The sequence below is a fragment of the Tupaia chinensis genome, unplaced genomic scaffold (assembly GCF_000334495.1).
Source record: "Tupaia chinensis unplaced genomic scaffold, TupChi_1.0 Scaffold000233_1, whole genome shotgun sequence".
Taxonomy (NCBI): domain Eukaryota; kingdom Metazoa; phylum Chordata; class Mammalia; order Scandentia; family Tupaiidae; genus Tupaia; species Tupaia belangeri.
In genome coordinates, this window is record NW_006159711.1 from 13,219 (window position 1) to 21,609 (window position 8,391).

The window sequence follows — 8,391 nt, forward strand, 5'->3', positions numbered from 1 at the left end:
AAATACATAGGACCCCGAGAAGAATCAACCCAAGAAGATCCTCTCCAAGGCACATCATAGCCAGCACGGCAAAAACAACAGACAAAGACAAGATACTAAAGTTGGCAAGAGGGAAATATCAAGTTACTTACAAAGTTCACCCCATCAGGCTAACATCAGATCTCTCGGTGGAAACAACGCAGGCAAGGAAAAAGCGGGGAAGCATAGTAAAAGTGTTGAGTGAAAAACAATTTCAACCAAGAATACTAAAGCCAGCAAAATTATCTTTCATATGGGAAAAAAAAGACAAAAACATTCTCAGATAAACAAAATTTGAAGAAAATTACCAACTCCAGACCAGCTCTTCAAGAGGTTCTGAAGGGAGTACTATACCAGGAAAACTAAAAATCAGACAGACAGTTATATGAGAACAAAAAGCAACCAAGAAAATGGCTCACTTAACGATAGGATCAGGTACGGAAATATCGATAATTACATTGAATGTCAACGGATTAAATTCTCCAATTAAGAGACATAGACTGGCTGAATGGATAAAAGAAAAATAGAAACCCTCTATCTGTTGCCTACAAGAAACTCACCTTATCGATAAAGACATACATAGACTAAAAGTAAAGGGCTGGAAAAAGATGTTCCATGCAAATAGAAATAAAAAAAGGGCTGGAGTAGTGATAGTGATCTCCATGATTTTTCAAGTGTCTGCATCTGGTACTCAAAAAGCCCCATGGAGACCCAGTTTCCTTAAGCTCTGCACCACCTGCTGGACCCATATATATTTATTTTAATAAATGCAAGCAACTAAACACAACCAGCTACCACCATGAAATTTATGAAATCATATATCTCTACAACATGACAAAAAAAATAATTACACAATAGTAGTATGATCATAAATAATTTTATTCATCTCTACTTCCCCAACCACTAGAAACCAGTAATCTTTTTATCATCTCCATAGTTTTGCCTCTTCTGGAATGTCATATAGTTGGACTAATACAGTATTTAGTCTTTTCAGATAGACTTCTTTTACTTCATAAATGTATTTAAGTTCCCTTCCTGTCTTTCCATGGCTTGACAGCTCATTTCTCTTTTTTTAAACTATTTTTGTAATTTCAGGTATAGAAGAAAATGGGTAATCTATCTGAACAGACAATTTTCAGTAAGAAGACAAACAAATGGCCAAAAGACTTATTTTTTAAATGTCCCAAATCAAAATAGCAAAGGGTATCACTGCATCCCAGTCAGAATGGGTATAATCAAAGAAAAAAGAATAAAAGTACTAATAAGACAGTGGAGAAAGGAGAACTCTCTTCCCTTGTTGGTAGGAATGTCAATTAACACAGTCACAGTGAAAAACAGTAAGAAGGTTTCTCAAAATCCAAAAATAGAATTACCATATAATCCAGTAATCATGCAGCTGAATGTATACTCAGAAGATAGAGAACTATTTTGTGGAAGAGATATTTGCACTTTCATGTTTATTGCAGCCTCATTCACAATAACTGAGATGGAATTGACCCGTGTGCCCAATGACTAATGAATGGATAAAGAAAGTGTGGCATGTATACACAGTGGAATACTATTCAGCCATAAAGAAAAATAATGAATTCATAATATTTGAGCTTAAAAGACATAATGCCAAATTAAATAACTCAGTCTATGAAAGCTAAGTATTGCATGTCCCCACTTAACAAATACCTGTACATGCCCATTAGCAAAACCTAAAAACTAGGTAGAGAAAGTAACAGGAGTTACTAGGAGCTGGATGGGAACTGATGGAATGGGAGAAACTAGTCAAAAGACACAAGAATTCATGCAATCAAGTAAAATGGAACAGTGTACCACAGTAAAAAAAATGTCAGTGATGATTTAATATATACTTTCAAAAAGCCGGTAGAGGGACCAGCAGTTAGCATAATGGCTATGTCGCTGGACTCTCATGTAGTCGATCGCGGTTCGAGTCCCAGACCCGGTGGCTTAAACTCACGCCAGGCGTGTGTGTGTGCATGCCCAAGATCCCAAGAGGAGAATGGAGGAGAAGGGATTGTGGCGTGACCATCCCCCCTGGGGGGTGATTTCTCGCTTTCTGTCTCTTTGTCTTTCTCTGTCTGTCTGCCGAGCGCACATGCCCTATAGCAAAAACCTCTCAAAAAAAAAAAGTCAGTAGGGCAAATTTTGAATACAATGTGATTTTCAATATTGAAGATGGTGAATGTGTTCCTATTCTTGATTTGATATTTATGCATTGTTTAAAAAGTCATATCGTAGGCTGCCTCTTTCATATCAGGTGTCCTGGTGGCATGCATAATGCTGGGAGGAGTTTTCCACAGAGCTGGGGAAAGTTACTCAAGCAGAGGGAGACAGGGTCCTATCTGGACTGAGGTAAGACGGGGGAATGAATAGAGGCCCAAGGGCTTGTTGGAGGCACTAGCAGAGCCCCCAGTAAAGTCCCAGGCCAGGCCTCTGCATTCCTATGCAGAACCTGGTAGTTGGTGGGCACCGCACAAAGTTACAGAATCCAGAATCCTGAGTGTTGTGATTTTCATAGTGTTGCCAAGGCAAGAGTTCCAGGACATTCGGCGGGATTGCAAGCAGTGCTGGACTCTTCTCAGAGAGGATGGTGTCGTCTTCTCAATCTGCAGCAATGTCGTCCTGGTTTGGGGCCTCATATCCTGCTTGAACAAAAGTTACTTAAGGGGAAAGACCTCTTGATCAAAGCCAAAAGAGATCAATTACTTTCTTCCAATGAACATGTTACTAATAAAGTAAAGGAAAATGAACTTTTGAGGCAGGCAGTAACAAACCTGAAGGAGAGAATATTAATTTTAGGAATGGACATTTGTGAACTAAAAGGGGAAAATGAAAAAAATGGTAGAAACATTCAGGGAAAAGGAAACAGAGTATCAAACATTGCAAGAGACTAATGTGAAGTTTTCCATGATGCTGCAAGAAAAAGAGTTTGAGTGCCATTCTGTGAAAGAAAAGGCTGTTGCTTTGGAGCAGCTGTCAGAAGAAAAGGAGTAGGGCCAGACTGGTGAGTTGACTCTGCTTTTGAATGCGGTTAAGTCAATGCAAGAGAAGACAATTATATTTGAACAGAAGCAAGACCAAGTCATGCTGGCCTTGAAACAGAAGCAGCTGGAAAACAGTGCCATGCAGAATGAGATTCGACATTTACGTGACAAAGAATTACCATTAAACCAGGAACTACAAAGATTGCATGACCATCTTTTAGAATCACAAGATTCTTACACTCTTGAGGCTTTGGCTGCAGGAGAGAGAGAAGCTAAACTAAGGGGAAAAGTCACAATTTTGGAGGAAAAGCTATTTTCCTCCTCCAATGCAATGGAAAAAGTGAGCCATCGAGCCCGTGAGCAGGTGGAGTCACTGCAGGAAGAGCTGAGTATGGTCTCCAAGCACAGGGTTGAAACTGCACTGCAGCTGTCTGTCTCTCAGGAACAAGCAAAGCAGTATGCTCTGCCACTAGCCAACCTGCAGATGGTTTTAGAGCATTTTCAGTGAGAGGAAAAAGCTATGTATTCTGCTGAACTAGAAAAGCGAAAACCGCTTGCAGCCGAGTGGAAGAAGAAGGCAGAAAACCTGCAAGGAAAAGTGATGTTCTTACAAGAACGTTTGGATGAAGCAAATGCTGCAGTGGACTCAGCATCAAGACTTACAGAATGGTTAGATCTAAAGGAAGAACAAATTGAAGAGCTTAAAAAGCAAATTGAGCTCCGACAAGAAATGCTGGATGATGCACAAAAGCAGTGGATGAGCTTAGTAAAGAACACAGAAGGAAAAGTGGACAAAGTTCTAATAAGAAACCTCTTCATTGGACATTTCCACACACCAAAACATCAGCATCGTGAAGTGTTATGATTAATGAGGAGCATCCTGGGTATCAGAAGGAAGAAAATGGAGCAGTTGTTAAACCAAGATCATGGTGGGTTACTAAGCGGATGACTGGATGGCGAGGAGGAGGATCAAAATTGTCCCCAGCACACCTTTGAGACCAAATCAGCCATCTGTGCTTTAGAGCTCTTTTTCAGAATTTTTTGTGGAATTTATGGAAACAGAATCTCATCCATCTGGTCCACCACCAAAGCTTTCTGTTCATGACATGAAACTTCTAGATTCACCAGGCGGGAGAAAAGTAGATACAAATATATCAGACAGCTTTAAAGGTGACCAAATCCAGGACTAGTAGAACAAAAGTGACCATGGTGTTTCCCCTGCTGAGGGTCCATCGCATACAAATTACAACAATTTTCTCTTTAGTAATCTCTTAGTCAAAAGGAAGCTCACAATTTTTAAAAAATTATATCATACTTATTATGGTTATTATGGAGTTTAACCATGTACAGTCCCTCAATTCCATTACATATTAGTCATTATTAAATTTTATTTTTGTTACTATGTTTATTTTTGTCTCAGGAAAAGAAATGTTGTACTATGAACAAAAAAAAAAAAGAAAAGGAACAGAAGTGAAACCCTTCTAGGCTCCTTGCTCTGAAGCTGGGCCTTGTGTTAATCTGGCTGAGCTTGGACCTTGTGGGCCCGGACGCATTGGCCTTTAGGAAAAGTCATGTATTTGTTTGCAGCTGTATTTTTCTTTCAGTTTAACAAAATAGTTTAATGCTTTTTGGAAAAACGAATCATATTGTTCTCCACAAAGTCATACAAAGATTTTATTTAGATTACTATTTGGGGTGGGGGAGCAGCTGATAGGTGGAAGCTCACGGGTGAATGGTAGTCTTTATTCGTAGTGTGACCACAGTTCAGCCACCACCTTGGGAAGTACCCTAGTCTTGATCCCTCCTCCCCAGCACCTTTGTGCTCTAGAACCACTACTGACAGAAAAATCTTGTTCTTTGTTGTTTCCAGGAAGTCTGAAACTCTAAATTATCTTTCAAAAGAGTATTTTTAGGATTTGTTCCTCTGGCAAATGTATTTTTCTGCCACACACAGCAGATAGCCAGCTTTGGTGGAGGGGGAGATTCCCTCATTTTAGACATGGAGCCTGAAGTGATGGGCCCAGGCTGCATCAGTGAGGGGAGGGAGCAGGTCCTAGAGGGGGCCACAGGCACAGAAGGAAGCTGACTAAGCAGGGAAGGCAGCAGCTCTCACCTCCTGAAGGCGGCACCCACAGAGTGGTGTGTTTCAAGGAATAAATGGCCTGGGGGTCAGCTCAAGACCTGTACGAACATAATGTGTCTGTGGCTATACTGGACACCCCCTGTAATATCTCAGGGTCCACAGAGGTGGAGGTAATGCGTGAGTAACTATCAGGAAACAGCCTGAGAACTCCTTGGGGTGCACACCTCCTCATCAAACCCCTTCCTTATCCAGGATCACCTTGGCCTGAGCAGGGAACACAGAGGACCTGATATAGGCTTTCTCTTCTGAGAACTGCAGACATTCATAAGTGAAAATGTTGCCTTGAATCATTTAAAACTTGGATTCAAGTCATACTTCAAAGCTACAGGCACTATATCAGGGCTAGCAGTGTAAGTTAGAGAGACTTCAATAAATAAACATTGTACTCAATTTTAAGCTGGTTGAAAGCTTTCAGAGAGGAAAGACACACACAGAAAACAAGTGCAAACTCAGGTTACGAGACTGCGGTCTGCCTGCTGCCGGTTGGTGCTGAGATGCCAGGGCAGCCATGGTCTCTGACAAAGATGAGCTGAATCTTCTGGTTCTCATGGTTGATACCAACTCAGTTTGGTAGGTAATGCAACATTAAAGGATTCTCAGCTTATTTTATCCAAATGCATAGAGGCCGTGATGGTGCAGGGCAATTCCCATTTATCCACGAATCGCTCTGACAAACCTGCTATAATAGCAAGTCACCTCCAGGAGAGTGGATTCTCGTGTCCTAGAAAGAACAGCAGACTTGGAGTATTAAAAAGAGACCCTGGCAACCCCGCTTGCTTCCATCATGGAAATGACAGAAGACTTAAATAGACTTAACTATTTTAACTCTAGGAAATAATGTATCATATTTAATGATGAATAATTTCAAATGAGCTAATAAAGTATTATTAACTTTTCATGTGAAATGTATACACTTGCTTTATTTCTGTGTAAATTTTATTCTTAAATGTTGTGTTTATGATTCATTTTTATAAATTCTTGTAATAAAGTAACTTCAATTAAAAAAAATATAAAACAAGTGCCAGAAATGAGCCCTGAGCCCACAGTCAATTGGAGGTTTTGGAGATTAGGGAAAGTCCAGGTTTAACAGACTGGGCTGTGATTTTGTTGTGATGAGAATCCCAAGGGAGTAAACATAGTGACATGCAAAAAAAAAAAAAAAAGATCAATTATGCATTAGTAATTAGGTAAAAATATTTCTAATATGATTAATAAGATAACAACCTAGAAACAACTATTGAATCTGGCAATATAAGACTAACTTATGACAAAGATAAGAATGATTTCAGTTAAAAGTGTGGACTGTCTCCTGATTTGTATAAGTTCAAGAAATTATGAGAAGAAATGGAGCTGACAATACAGCGAACATTTTTAAGAATCTTTGTCAAATTAGATGTGAAAATCCATTCCCAGAATAGAAATCAGGGAGCAGGAAATTACTGCATGCTGTGTCCTTACTGAATCACCCACTACAGAGGTAAACTTATAGTCCATTGTATAAGGTATTTGTAACATAGCACGTCATGAAAAGGATTACACAGGACGTATGAAGACAAATCAATTAGCAAAGGAATAGTAAATCAGTAAAGTAATATATTTATCTGAGGGAAAAAAGTGATGAAGGCAAGAAGTATTCTACAGCAAGATACATACATGACACATAAATATATAAAGAAATTGTTCATAAAAAATTACTCACCAGGGAAATGCAAATGAAGACCACACTGGAAAGATAATAACAATGTCAAAATGTGTTGTATGTTGGCAAGAACATGAAACAATGTTTTATCAATATGCTGCTAATGGAAATAAGAGTTGATAGGATCCCTGGGCCAGCATGTAGCATGGTAGCTAAGCTGCTGGAGTCCCACTGGGGACTGGTCAACTGTGGTTCGAATCTCAGACTTGGTGGCTTGAAAATCACACCATTTGTTTGTGTGTGCATGCCAAAATCCCAGAAAGAGAACAGACGGAGAAGGGAGAAGAAGGGATTGCAGTGTAGCTAACTTCTTGGAGGGTGGTGTCTCACCTTTCCTCTATCTGTCTCTCTCCAATGAGAGCATGCAGCCTATGGCAAAAAATTGAAAAAATAGTAATAAATAAATAAATTGTTAAGATCATTTTGGAAAATTACTCAACATGACAAAGTAACACTGAAAATATGTATATATTATAATACCACTTTCTACTTGTAAGTATACCCCTAGAGAAGCTATTGCAAGTTTGAAAACTTTATTTGTAATAGTAAAACATCAAAAACAACTTTAAAATCCATTCAGAATTAAATAGAAAATAGTCTCATATATTTTCGTATATATTGCAGTCACATTCATAAACATAAATTACTTTTTAAATGCAGTTGAAATGGCCTCCCCCTAGATTTTCTGAGCAATTTTACTGAGTTGGCTCTCTCTTCTTGCAGGCTGATGCACTGTCACTATGAGTTTCATCTAAGTCTGACTCTTTGCTTAGCAAATTGTATACCGTTTCTTTTGTAGGCTTTACAATGATAAAAAGCATGCTTATATTGGGTTTTGTTCAATAAAAGCAGAGGGGCGGTGTCACAGATACAGAGACCAGAGTTATGATATGGAAGTCAAGTAAGATAGGTGTGTTTGGCATGATCACAATTGTATCGGCACTGAAGCTGTTATAAAGGCCATCAGACTCGTGTACCTACAAGAAACAGTCACTTCCTGATGATGTTCTGTGTTGACCATGCTGTGTAAGTAGCACAACAGGCCATTTTATGTGTAAGTAGCACAACAGGCCATCTTATGGAAGTGTCCAGCCTCTAGAAAACTCGGCAGTCCCAGCCCCATGGCCTTCACTCCTGCTAAAACACCTAGAACAGGGTTTGTTTCAACCTGACCCATAAATTCAGAATTTTGTTTTTGGTTCCTGAGCCTCCAAATCTATATTTTCATTGGAGTGAATCTCAGATCCCAGAATTTGTTCTCTGACTATAGGTGAGACAGATCAAGGGGGATTAGACAAGGTAAAGCAGAGAGCAGAAAAAGAAGAGGTTACACATGTGTTGTCAGATTTGCATATCAACATCCCCCACCCCAGGCTTAATCAGGAATGAGATTGTGGCTGAGAACTGGCTTTACAGGTCCTACTAGACATGGACTCAGATGTTTCATTACCAGGACAATAGCTGACATTCTCCAACCATCTTATATTTGTTGATGTGCCCTCAAGTGGAAAACTGAAAAGGAGAAAGGGAAGGATATG